Here is an 11620-nt window from a genome sequence, read left to right on the forward strand (position 1 = left end):
TGAAAATTTTATGACAATCCGTCCATAACTTTTTCAGTTAGGCTGTACACAAACAAACAAACGCACAATTAAACCCACAAACCAACAAACACACGCCGGTGAAAACATAACCTCCTGCCAACCCCTTGGCGAAGGTAAAAAGGAAGCGTGGGGAAACCAGCGACAGTGCATGTATGTACCTTATGTTACCTTAATCAATGTATACTATAGTCTATATATTATATATCTTAGACGCGAGCTTCTTCAGCTAGCGACTTCTAGTTCTAGACTGCTGTCTAATCCTTCACAGTCACAGCGTGCGAGAATAAGCAGGAACCAACGCACAAAGCTCTCATCCATCATGGTCATGCGGGTAGGGCGTGACCCGTCGTGAATTGCAACCTACTAGCTAATCTGATTACTCGTGGCATGTGCTCCCAGCATTTATGTAAGGTTGGATGCGTCAGCCAGGGGTCGGTGTGACCGTTGGCACTTATCACATCAAGTGACGTAGTAAGGTAAACGGTGATAGTAATCCGTTGCACATACCCTAACCTGGTGTATTTCCACCTGGGTGCTACCTGCTGTCGCCGCATCGCTTTGGTGGCAAGCGTGCGTGCGTGCGTGCCCACGGGTACTTGCGCCGTATCAATAATAAAATGTAAATAAACACAAATTGTATGTGCTACCAATGCGTAATGTACTCTACACCGCCTACTAATTCCACGTGACGTAAATGGCGTTTAAATACACCCGTACAACACATAATCGTACGGCACGCACGCCACTGCTCAAACTAACAAAAATCATTGGGCATTTGAAATTGGGCTTTGAGCTAAGGCACTTTCACGAGTGCTATGTGCCTGCGCATGTATACCTGTTTGTTAGCTCGTGCACAGTGGCGCGTTCGTGCGTGCGGTACCGTAATTCTAATGCTCTTGGCAGGCAGCTTGTCTTTGATACTGTTGGTAAGAATCTTGTATTTAATGCTCTTTGTAGGCAACTTGTATTTGATAATCATACTGTTGGTAAGATTCTTGTAATTGGTAGGCAGCTTGTCTTTGATACTGTTAGCAGAATCTTGTATCTAATGCTCTTGGTATAGGCAGCTTGTCTTTGCTATTATTGATGAGAATCTTATATCTAATGCTCTAGGCAGGCAGCTTGTCTTTGCTACTATTGGTAAGAATCTTATATCTAATGCTCTAGGTAGGCAGCTTGTCTTTGATAATGTTGGTAAGAATCGTATATCTAATGCTCTAGGTAGGCAGCTTGTCTTTGATACTATTGGTAAGAATCTTATATCTAATGCTCTAGGTAGGCAGCTTGTCTTTGATACTATTGGTAAGAATCTTGTATCCAATGCTCTAAGCAGGCAGCTTGTCTTTGATAATGTTGGTAAGAATCTTGTATCTAATGCTCTTGGTAGGCAGCTTGTCTTTGATAATGTTATTAAGATTCTTGTATCTAGATTCTCTTGGTAGGCCGCTTCTTCATGTTAGTTTGGCTCAGGTACTGTGGACAGGTAGTTTTATATTACGCAGTGTTGACAGGCAGTTTGGCTCAGGTACTGTTGACAGGTAGTTTTATATTACGTAGTGTTGACAGGCAGTTTGGCTCAGGTACTGTTGACAGGTAGTTTTATATTACGTAGTGTTGACAGGCAGTTTGGCTCAGGTACTGTTGACAGGTAATTTTGTCTTTAACGTAGTGTTGACGGGCAGTTGCTTTCAGGTACTGTTGACAGGTAATTTTGTCTTACGTAGTGTTGACGGGCAGGTGCTCTCAGGTACTGTGGACAGGTAGTTTTGTCTCGACTGGTGTTTGTTGGCAGTCAACGTGCGTGGGGGCAATGCAGGTGTTGGGAGCTGGAAACTGTACTGGACTCCTTCCTAGCGGGGTGGCTGCACTGGACGGTGTCAGTGACTTACGTCGGGACCGCGCTATTCGAAAATTACTAACATTAGTGCAGCAGATTACGCGTACTACAGTAACAAATTGCCGTGCCCGTAGAATAATGGTAGTAACAGCAACATGCAGACACGAGCCGCGTATCGGCTGATGAGATAGTTACTAGACGTGTCAGGTGCACACACAGGAATGCTACGCCGGGGTGTGTAAAAAATAGGTTAAACGATGGCTGAAAGTGAAAGAAGTGTGTCTTCCGCGCCGTTGTCTAAGCATGTAGGCGGTTAGTCTTGACCTCGTACGAGATGTATGTACAGCACTGTAACAGCAGGTGTGGTGTAATGTGTGCAGTAGGTTGGTTGGGTGTGGTGTACAGTAGGTTGTTTGTTGTACTGTAGACTGTATGGTGTACAATTGGCGGGACACGGTGTAACTTGGTGCTATATGTAACGACACCTAGCTAGCTAGCTATGCGCTATGCTATGCGCCGAGCACGTATTTAATAAACGGAAGCAGAAAAGTACTGTAATTTCACTAGCGTCACGAGCTAAATTAAAAAAATAACGAAATTAAGCAGCTGCATCTAGCATCGCTTTAGTGCTTTTAATAGGGTGGAACTATTTTCTCAATATAGTTAGGCGCGTTTGGTTTGCTCTGTCACACCGGTGTTTTCGTGATACCTGTAAACGATACCGTGGACATCACAGGAAATGCTGAGGCATCATTTTTCTACGATTTCATTGTTTTTTTATGAAAGAGTTTCACTATTTGTCCTGTACGTTTTCTAGACTGAACATTACTTTCCAACCCGTATCAGATGCCCAACTCAGCTCGACTGTTACTATAGTACTTACTACCAGTACCATAAACGAGTACCAGTCCCACATCGTAGCAGTGCATGATGTATATATATTGTTTACGTCGTGAGTGTGTGGAGCCCGCCTGCGCGCAGTGTTGCCTATCCTTCTTACCTGCAAACTGTTCGCGCGCGCTAAATCTCTGCGTGCAGAAAAGTGCCTCGCTAAAACTGGTGTTCGTACGCAGCTTGTTATCCTAGAGAGTACACTGCTCACAGAATGCCCTTGGCATCTTGATCTAACGTCGGGTAGGTGTCGATCTTATGGGCTAGACTGCGCACCGAGAAGTCCCTTATGACACCTGCTATGTTCAGATCAGATGAGATCAGATCAGGTTGGCTAGTTGTTAGTTTCTCGCTAGACTAGCTGTTAACAGGTTCAATCCCCCCGCCCCCATCATCGTCGCAACACGATGCATTTCATTAGCGAACGCACCCCCCGTTCGTTTTGCTTCGAGCTTCGTTTGGTAGCGGCGTCTGCAGGTCCGGCCGTGACGGTCGCACGCCGGCGCATCGCCCGACGGTTTACGACGGAAAGCGAAATTTCTGAAATACGTCGAGCATGCGTCATTTTACGTGCGCGCGCGCGAATGTTTGGTGTCACCGGTTGTTCAGTGTCACTGATTGTTTAGTTTTACCAGTTGTTTAGCGAAAACGGACGTTTACTGTTACTGTTAGCGTCAGTTCGGTTGTTTCGGGTCGAACGATGTTTGAGTGAGTTGCCTTGCCGGGGTTGCGTTATCTTACGAAGTACGCGCTCGTACAAGCGTTCGCTCTTGCGCTTTTCTGCAATGCCATTCTGCTGAAATATATGGGGGCGAGGCAAGAAGGAAATGCCAGCGCTCGTTTAGAATCGTGATGTTGCGCTTTGTTTTAATTTATTCGCGCCACCCACGGCCGCGACACGCCACGATTCCCCGACTGATTAATTAGCCATTAGCTTAATTATTTACTACTATTGATGCTGACCGCGCCCCGTGGACGAGCAGTCGGGCGTAACATTCCACCAAAGCTCATCAAAGTAGAATGGTGCCGGCACTCTTTATTAGAGTAACTTTCTAGAAAAGTTTTGCGTGAGTCAGCGTAGATAACAGCATGAGATCTCGCTGCAGTAGATACACGCAGTAGCCTAGCTAGCCGCCAGTACACGTCTCGCTGAGCATCTAATCGTTACATACAGTCAGTCGTACAGGGCCTGAGTAGTAGTAGTAGCAGCAGCAGCGCCGCCACCATCGCTGCCGCCACCGCCACCAATACCACTGCCGCTGCCACCGTCACCACCACCATCATCATCATCATTATCACCATCACCACCGCCGCTGCCACGACCACCAGCACTAGCACCACCGCCACCATCATCACCACCACCACCGCCGCCACCACCACCACCACCACCATCATCATCGTCATCATTATCACCACCGTCGCTGCCATGACTACCACCACCATCACCACCACCGCCACCGCCACCGCCACCGCCACCGCCACCACCACATTATCACCACCAACGCCACCACCACCAACGCCATCACCACCATCACCACCACCATCACCACCATCACCACCATCACCATGCCGCCGCTGCCACGACCACCAGCACCAGCACCACCGCCACCATCATCATCATTATCACCACCACCACCGCGACTGCCACCACCACCACCATCATCATTATCATCATCACCATCACCACCACTGCTGCCACGACCACCAGCACCAGCACCACTGCCACCATCATCATCATTATCACTGCCGCCGCCGCCGCCGCCGCAACCACCACCACCACCACCACCACCATCATCATCATTATCACCATCACCACCGCCGCTCCCACGACCACCAACCAGCACCAGCACCACTGCCACCATCATCATCATCACCACCACCAGCACCACTGCCACCATCATCTTCATCACCACCACCACCACCACTGCCACCATGCACCGCCACGGCCACCACTACGGCCACCGCCACCGCCAGCAGCAGCAGCAGCAGCAGCAGCAATAATAACAACAACAACAATAACAACAACAACGAGAACAACAGCGGCAGGCACAGCTTAGGGTTTCTATGCTCCGAGTACAGATGGTGACAGGTCACCTGTCGCTGCCGATCAGAGGCACAGGTTTGTGGCACGAGTCTAGCCGAACATGGGCATATGACCTTCAAATGATCATGTCATTGCCAAATCAAGCCAGCAATGATTTTCTTCCCCGCATTCTTGGCATTTAAAAGTGTCAGCGGTCAGGTCAGAAGCAGATTTTCTGGCTTAGCGTGCTAGCTTTTAGAGATGACTGTTTCCTAACTGTATCGTGCTAGTTGACTTGTGATGAACGACAGTTTTCTGACTGCACTGCGCGCACTTCAAAAGAAAGACAGTTATAATAATAATAGCTGTAATGAGATCATGGTAATTATAGAGGAAGAGGTGCTTGGATGGAGGACAGACTAGGAAAAGACGCGGAATATAGATAGATATATATCAGGAGTGGATAATAGGATAGGATAGGATAGGATAGGATAGGATAGGATAGGATAGGATAGGATAGGATAGGATAGGATAGGAGATAGGAGATAGGAGGTAGTAGATAGGAGATGAGAGTTAGGAGATAGGAGGTAGTAGATAGGAGATGAGAGTTAGGAGATAGGAGGTAGGATATTATCCACTCCTGATAATTCTACACTACATCTATCACTAGGATTCTACACTACATCTATAGATTCTATTCTATTCAACACTATACTTGCGTTATTCCGACAATTCTGATACATGTTTAATACTATATCTCATCAGCGTAAATAGCGCCACTAAACTAGATGTACTCCATGTGTACAGTACATGGCTACGTACGAACACTGCAGTTGCCGTATGTGTGTCTGTCTGCATGCGTGCGTGCGTGCGTGATGGTGGCTGCAGAGATGTGCTCTGTTATGCGACGGTGGTCACAGGTATGTTCGGGTAGGCCGCGGGCATTTCTAACAAGCAATTGGCCAGGGATGAAACGTGACATTTTGGTTAGTTTGTCCTCACAACAGCAAAGAGAATTGATAAATTCAACACCGATAAGTAAGCATTTGAAAAGAAAACTCGTAGCCAAACAGTTGTCTGTCTCTTGCTATTCGTATCTTGTCCACGCACATCTCGACTGAGCCGTAACGGAGTGCTGTAGACACAATCACAGGTGAACAGTGATGGTGCCTTGAGCTGAATAAATTGTTTAGTTTTGAGCGGCAGAGGCAGGTCAAGGTTAGAAAGGTTACACGGCTGGTGGCGATGGTATCCGGTCGGTCAGTAATGAATGAGGTGTATGCGGCTGCCAAATGGCTACCAACGAACGTGGCGGAGATAGAAGTCCGAAAGAAAGAGAGAGCGAGAGAGAGAGAGAGCGAGAGGAAGAGAGAGGATCGAGCGAGGTAGACTAAGAGTGTAATAAAGAGAGACATAGAGAGTGCACGAACGAGAGAGCGAGAGTGAGGGAAAGAGAGGGCGGAGGAAGGGGGGGCGGTGAAGTAGAAGAAACAAGATAGAAACAGATAGCGAGCAAGAGAGGGAGAGAAGAAAGCTAGAAAGAGAATTTATATTCAGGTGTGAGACCGTCACTGCGGCCGCCACCCATTTCATATGTAAACTAGAGCACTCGGAGAGCGCAGACCTTCGCCAAGGCAGCTCAATTCTCTCACTGTGAAAATTTTATGTATAGAATTGTATAATATATATATAGGCTAGTAGTATATATATTTGCCGCGCGTCTTGTTCCTAGTCTTTCCTCCATCGCAAGCACCTCTTCGCTCTATAATTACCATAGATGCCTGCAATTACAAGCTATTATTATTATTACTGTCTTTCTTTTGAAGTGCCGCGCAGTGCAGTTTCAGCTCGAACATACCTGGCCATGTCGTTCGCATAGGTGTCCAACCACAAAAGTCAAGCTAGCACGATACTAGTTAGGCAACAGTCATCTCTAATAAAGCTAGCACGCTAAGCCAGAAAATCTGCTTCTGACCTGATCCGCTGACACTCGTTTAAATGCCAAGAATGCGGGGTAAGTAAAATCATTGCTGCGCTTGATTTGGCAAATGAATGATATCCATTGAAGGTCATATGCCCCATGCTTCGGCTAGACTCGTGCGGCCACAACCTGTGCCTCTTGATCGCAGCGACAGGTGACGCTGTCACCAATCTGTGGCGCCCGCCATCGGAGCAATTAGAAACCCTAAGCTGTGGGCCTGCGCGCTGTTGTTTGCTCGCTTGTTGTTGCTTATTCGTTGTTGTTGTTATTATTGCCTGGCTCTGGCTGCTGGCTGGGCTGGCGTGTTCGGTGCGGTAGTGAGTGGCCAGTGGCGGTGGCATGTGGCGTGGTGGTGGTGGTGGATGATGCAAGATGATGGTGGCAGTGGGTGGCTGGTGTGGTGATGACTGATGATGGTAGGCAGTGGTGCTGGTGCTGGTCTGGTGTCGTGGTTTGGGCAGGCGGCGGTGGTGATGGTGAGTCATGATGATGATGGTGGTGGTGGATTTGGTGGTTGCGGCGGCGGCCGGCGGGCTAGTGATAATTGATGTTATGATGGTGGGCAGTGGTGCTGGTGGCTGGTGGTGCCGGTTCGGCAGCAGTGGTGGTGAATGGTGTATGAATGATAATGAATCGATGGTGGTGGTGGTCGGCAGTGCGCGGTGGCATGGTGGTGATCAATGATGATGAGGTGGGCAGGTGGTTGCTTGTGCTGGTGTGCGTGGGCAGCGCGGACATGGTGATGGTGGTGGTGTGTGGTCGGTAGTGCTGGGTATGGTGATGGTGGTGATGGTGGTGGTGGCGTTGGTGTGGTGGCGTTGGTGCGTGGCGGTGCGGTGCAGGTTGTGATGGTGGTGGTAGTCATTTGGCGAGCCGACGGTGGTGATAATGTATGACGACTGATGATGGTTGGTGGCTGGTGGGTGGCGGCACGGTGGTGGTCGGTGATGATGCGTGGCGTGGTGCTAGTGCTGGTGTCGTGGCATGGCGTCGGTGTGATGGTGATAATGGATGATGATGGTGGTTTTGTGTGATGGTCGGCAGCGCGCAGTAGGTGGTGATAGTGGTGATTGGTGGCGGTGGGCAGCGATGTGGCGGCGCTGCTGCTGCTAACTACTGACTACTGCATTCCTGTATCGACATGACTGGTATGTAAGCTGATTAGATGCTGCAGCGAAGAGCGTGTACTGGCGGCTAGCTAGGCTAGCTGGGCGGTGTATGCTACTGGCAGCGGAGATCTCATGCTGTTATCCCTACGGCTGAGCTCACAGCAGAAACTTTTCCTAGAAAGTTAGCTTCCTAATAAAAGACGTGCCGGCCCATTCTACTGCTTCGATGAGCTTTGGTGGAATGTACGCCCGACTGCTCGTCCCACGGCCGCGAGCGCGGTTCAGCATGCATAGTAAAAGTAACTAATTAAAGCCTAATGGCTAATTCAATCAGTCGGGAATCGTGGCGTGGTCGCGGCCGTGTGGTGCGCGAATGAAATTATAAACAAAGCGCAACATCACGGATTGCTTTAAACGCCGAGCGGCTTGGCTATTTCCTATCTTCCGGCGCGCCCACATCTATATTCAGCAGAATGGCATTGCAGAAAAGTGGCGAGATGGCTTGTAGCGAACGCTTAGTAGCAAGGCGCGTAACTTCGTAAGAATAACGGCAACCGGCCCGGCAAGACCAAGCTCCTCAAAACATCAGTTCCGACCCAGAACGAACCGAACATGACGCTAACACAGTAAACATTCACGGCGCGGCGCTGGCGGAGGACGTAAAGATGAGACGCATGCTCGACGAATTTAGAAAGTTTTCGCTTTGCCGGTGTAAAGCGTTCGGGGACGATGGCGCCGCGCGTGCGACCGTACGGCCGGACCCAGGGCGAAAGACCGCCGCTACCGTGAAACGAAGCCTCGAAGCCAACAACGAATGGGGTGCGGCCGTTCGCTAATGAACATGCATCGCGGTTGCGAACGATGATCGGGGGCGGGGGAATTGACGCTGTTAACAGCTAGTCTAGCGCGCACACTAACAACTAGCGAAGCCTGATCTGAATCTCATCTTTGAAGTGCTGAACATAGCAGGTGTCATAAGGGAGCCTTCGTGCGGTGCGCTAGTCTATCGGCGCCATAAGATCCGTACACCTACCGACGTCTAGATCAAGATGGCAAGGGGCATTGCTGTGAGCAGAGTTGTCACTCTCTAGGATAACAAGCTGCGGTCTGAACACCATAGTTTTAGGCGAGGCATCTTTTTGGCACGCAGAGATTTAGCGCGCGGCGAAGCAGTTTTGGCAGGTAAGAAGGACTAGGCAACACTGCGCGCGCAGGCGGGCTCCAACACACGTCACGGACGTAAGCATGGAATATTATACCTGATCATGCCAACTGCTAGCGACGTGTGGGACTGAGGTACTGCGATTATATGGTAACTCGGTAGTAAGAGGTTACTGCATAGTAACAGTCGAGCTGAGTTGGGCTAGTCTGAATACGGTGGTTGGACAAGTTAAGTTCAGTCTACCCTTCAGCAATCGCACACAGCGATGCGAACTAAGCATCGATGTGCTGTTCGATTGCTTAATTAAGGCAATGCGACAAGCAATCAAACTGAGATCCTGAAGCAATGGCGACAAGCAATCGCGTAGACTCGATCCTAAGCAATCGCACCAAGTCAACTCGAGAGGCTGATCCTAAAGCATTATCGACAAGCACATGCGAGAGCTGATGCCTAAGGGCATTATTGCGACAAGCAATGCCGAGACTGTCCAACGGATTCCAACGTGGATGCACAAGTAATTGAGACTGGATGCCAGAGACAGTATTGTCAAGCGCTGATACTGGGCATGGGGTCAATCGTTTAAGATTGGCCATGTGACTTGAGGGCAGCGCAGAATGCAATTCGGTCATTAGTATTTAATAGAGTCTCTTGATCACAAGTCGTTTGAGGAAGGCACCATTAGCGCCATAGCCATCCAGGTGTTGAAGCCCGAATCCACTTTATGTTGAGTATATAACCCAGCTAAGCACATAACGTTTTCGCTTAACGTTATGATGCTGGTTTTTATTTTGTTTGGTTGGAATTAAACGGCCTCTACAGAACGGCGCGACGGCGTTCATCAAATCGTTATGAATAAAGTTAATATATACGGTTTAGAACAACGTTAGCTGGCACACCTAATTTAATTACAATACGTATAGTACTGAAGGCGTTTATCTAAGTTGCCGAAGGTGGTGGAAAATAAACCGCTTATTTTATTAAAGCTTTGTCGTAACCCATTAAGCCAAACGTTAGTCGATCATCGAAAGCTGTTTTACAGCTAACCTATATAAATTTACGTTTTTGATATTATTAGAAACAATACGTTGCCTGCACAGTATATATGCGGCATCGGCTACTAGCTGGCTTGGTACCGGCGCTGCGCTGGGTAAAATCGTGCTACTATATTCATACTACTAATAATGGAGCACAATAGGCGAGACATTGGGTTAAGAAAGCGCGATCAATATAACATTGCAGGCAGAATATGTAATATTTAGAATCAGATCTAATAAGGATTAATAAGGCATGGGAAAGAACTGTTACGCTATGGACATTTATATTGACAGCACAACGACGCAACTTAGAACGGACACTGGAAGCATTATAGTAATATGGTGTAAATGAGCAAAAAGTTATTAATAACAGGCATGTTACGAATGGGTTGGATCTCTTCTCATTTGAAAAAGCCTTGTGATAAACAATGTTTTTCCGTGTTATTCCTCATGGTGGCAATATGTAACAGATTCCTGCGTCTCGAAAGCTGTTTGAGCTGCCACAACGTAGGGCGAGCATCGGCAGCGTATGGCTACGTAAAAAGCTACTGTACGAAATGGGTTGGCGCTTCTCATTTTCAATAGGCCTGTTTGATAGAAAAATGCAGGTCGTAACCCTTTTGAATGGCTGTGCTAGCTGCTTAGTGCTCACGTGGCTTCGGTTTGGGTTTTCACGAATCGTTTTCGGTTTTCGGCGCTAAGCTGAATGGATATGCTAGTGATCCGATTTTTTTCATGCTGTGCTGGCCAGCACTGTACAGTCAGTGCTTTGACAATCATGTGTGAAGATTCAGCGAAATGGGAGGCGGTTTTTTTCTACCGGATTTTTTGTGAGTTATGACGGATTGGCAGGGTTTTTTTTTCAGCTACGAACACTCCCGTCGACGCGGGTATAAGAGATCCCTGTGCAAATTTGCATCGGCAGATGCGGGCTTGGGCGGTTTGGGCCGCCTACTATGGGAAGATACATACACTACAATAGCAATACATACGATGACATAATACATGACATATACACTAGCATCAGCCATAGCATACATACATACATACGAACTCAATATATATTCAGATTCGAAAACAGTACTGATAAGTTTAAGGTTAGCTGTTTGGTAGATTTGTAAACGAATAAACCGTGCCACATTCCATCAATAACTGTTAGCCGCTGGCATAAACTTGCACTGAACAAATTCGTGGCGTGAAATAAAAGTTATAACGTCTTGAATACTATATATTATCAGTTTCTCTTTGTAGTCAAAAGAGCGTTACTAGATTTTGTGGAGAATTGGCGGCTATATATACTTTGGGCAGCCCGGGTGTAGACGATCAACAGGGGGGAGGCGGAATTGGGGGTAAATTAATGAGATCGAGCTAGGTGAAGGAGGAGGAAGGAGGAGGGGGCAGGGAGGGAAAGAGTGAGAGATATAGGGAGGTCGAAAAAGGGGGACTGGTGAGCAGTAGGGGGAAGTGGGAGATACGGTTGGGTGGCCGTGGCATCTGATAGGCTTAGAGCGAAGGCGGAGAGAAGAAACCTGGGGGATGTAGGTGCGTGTGTGGCCGGAACG

At 48.2% G+C, this 11620-nt stretch overlaps 1 protein-coding gene across 1 annotated transcript in view; it reads left to right on the plus strand.

Annotated features, from left to right (window-relative positions):
* LOC106805821 (CLIP-associating protein 1-like) overlaps positions 1-11620 on the plus strand; it is a 159564-nt gene that overhangs the window by 15502 nt on the left and 132442 nt on the right. The gene's annotated exons all lie outside the window — the stretch shown is intronic.

This window comes from Priapulus caudatus, unplaced genomic scaffold (genome assembly GCF_000485595.1).
Source record: "Priapulus caudatus unplaced genomic scaffold, Priapulus_caudatus-5.0.1 Scaffold128, whole genome shotgun sequence".
NCBI lineage: Eukaryota > Metazoa > Priapulida > Priapulimorpha > Priapulimorphida > Priapulidae > Priapulus > Priapulus caudatus.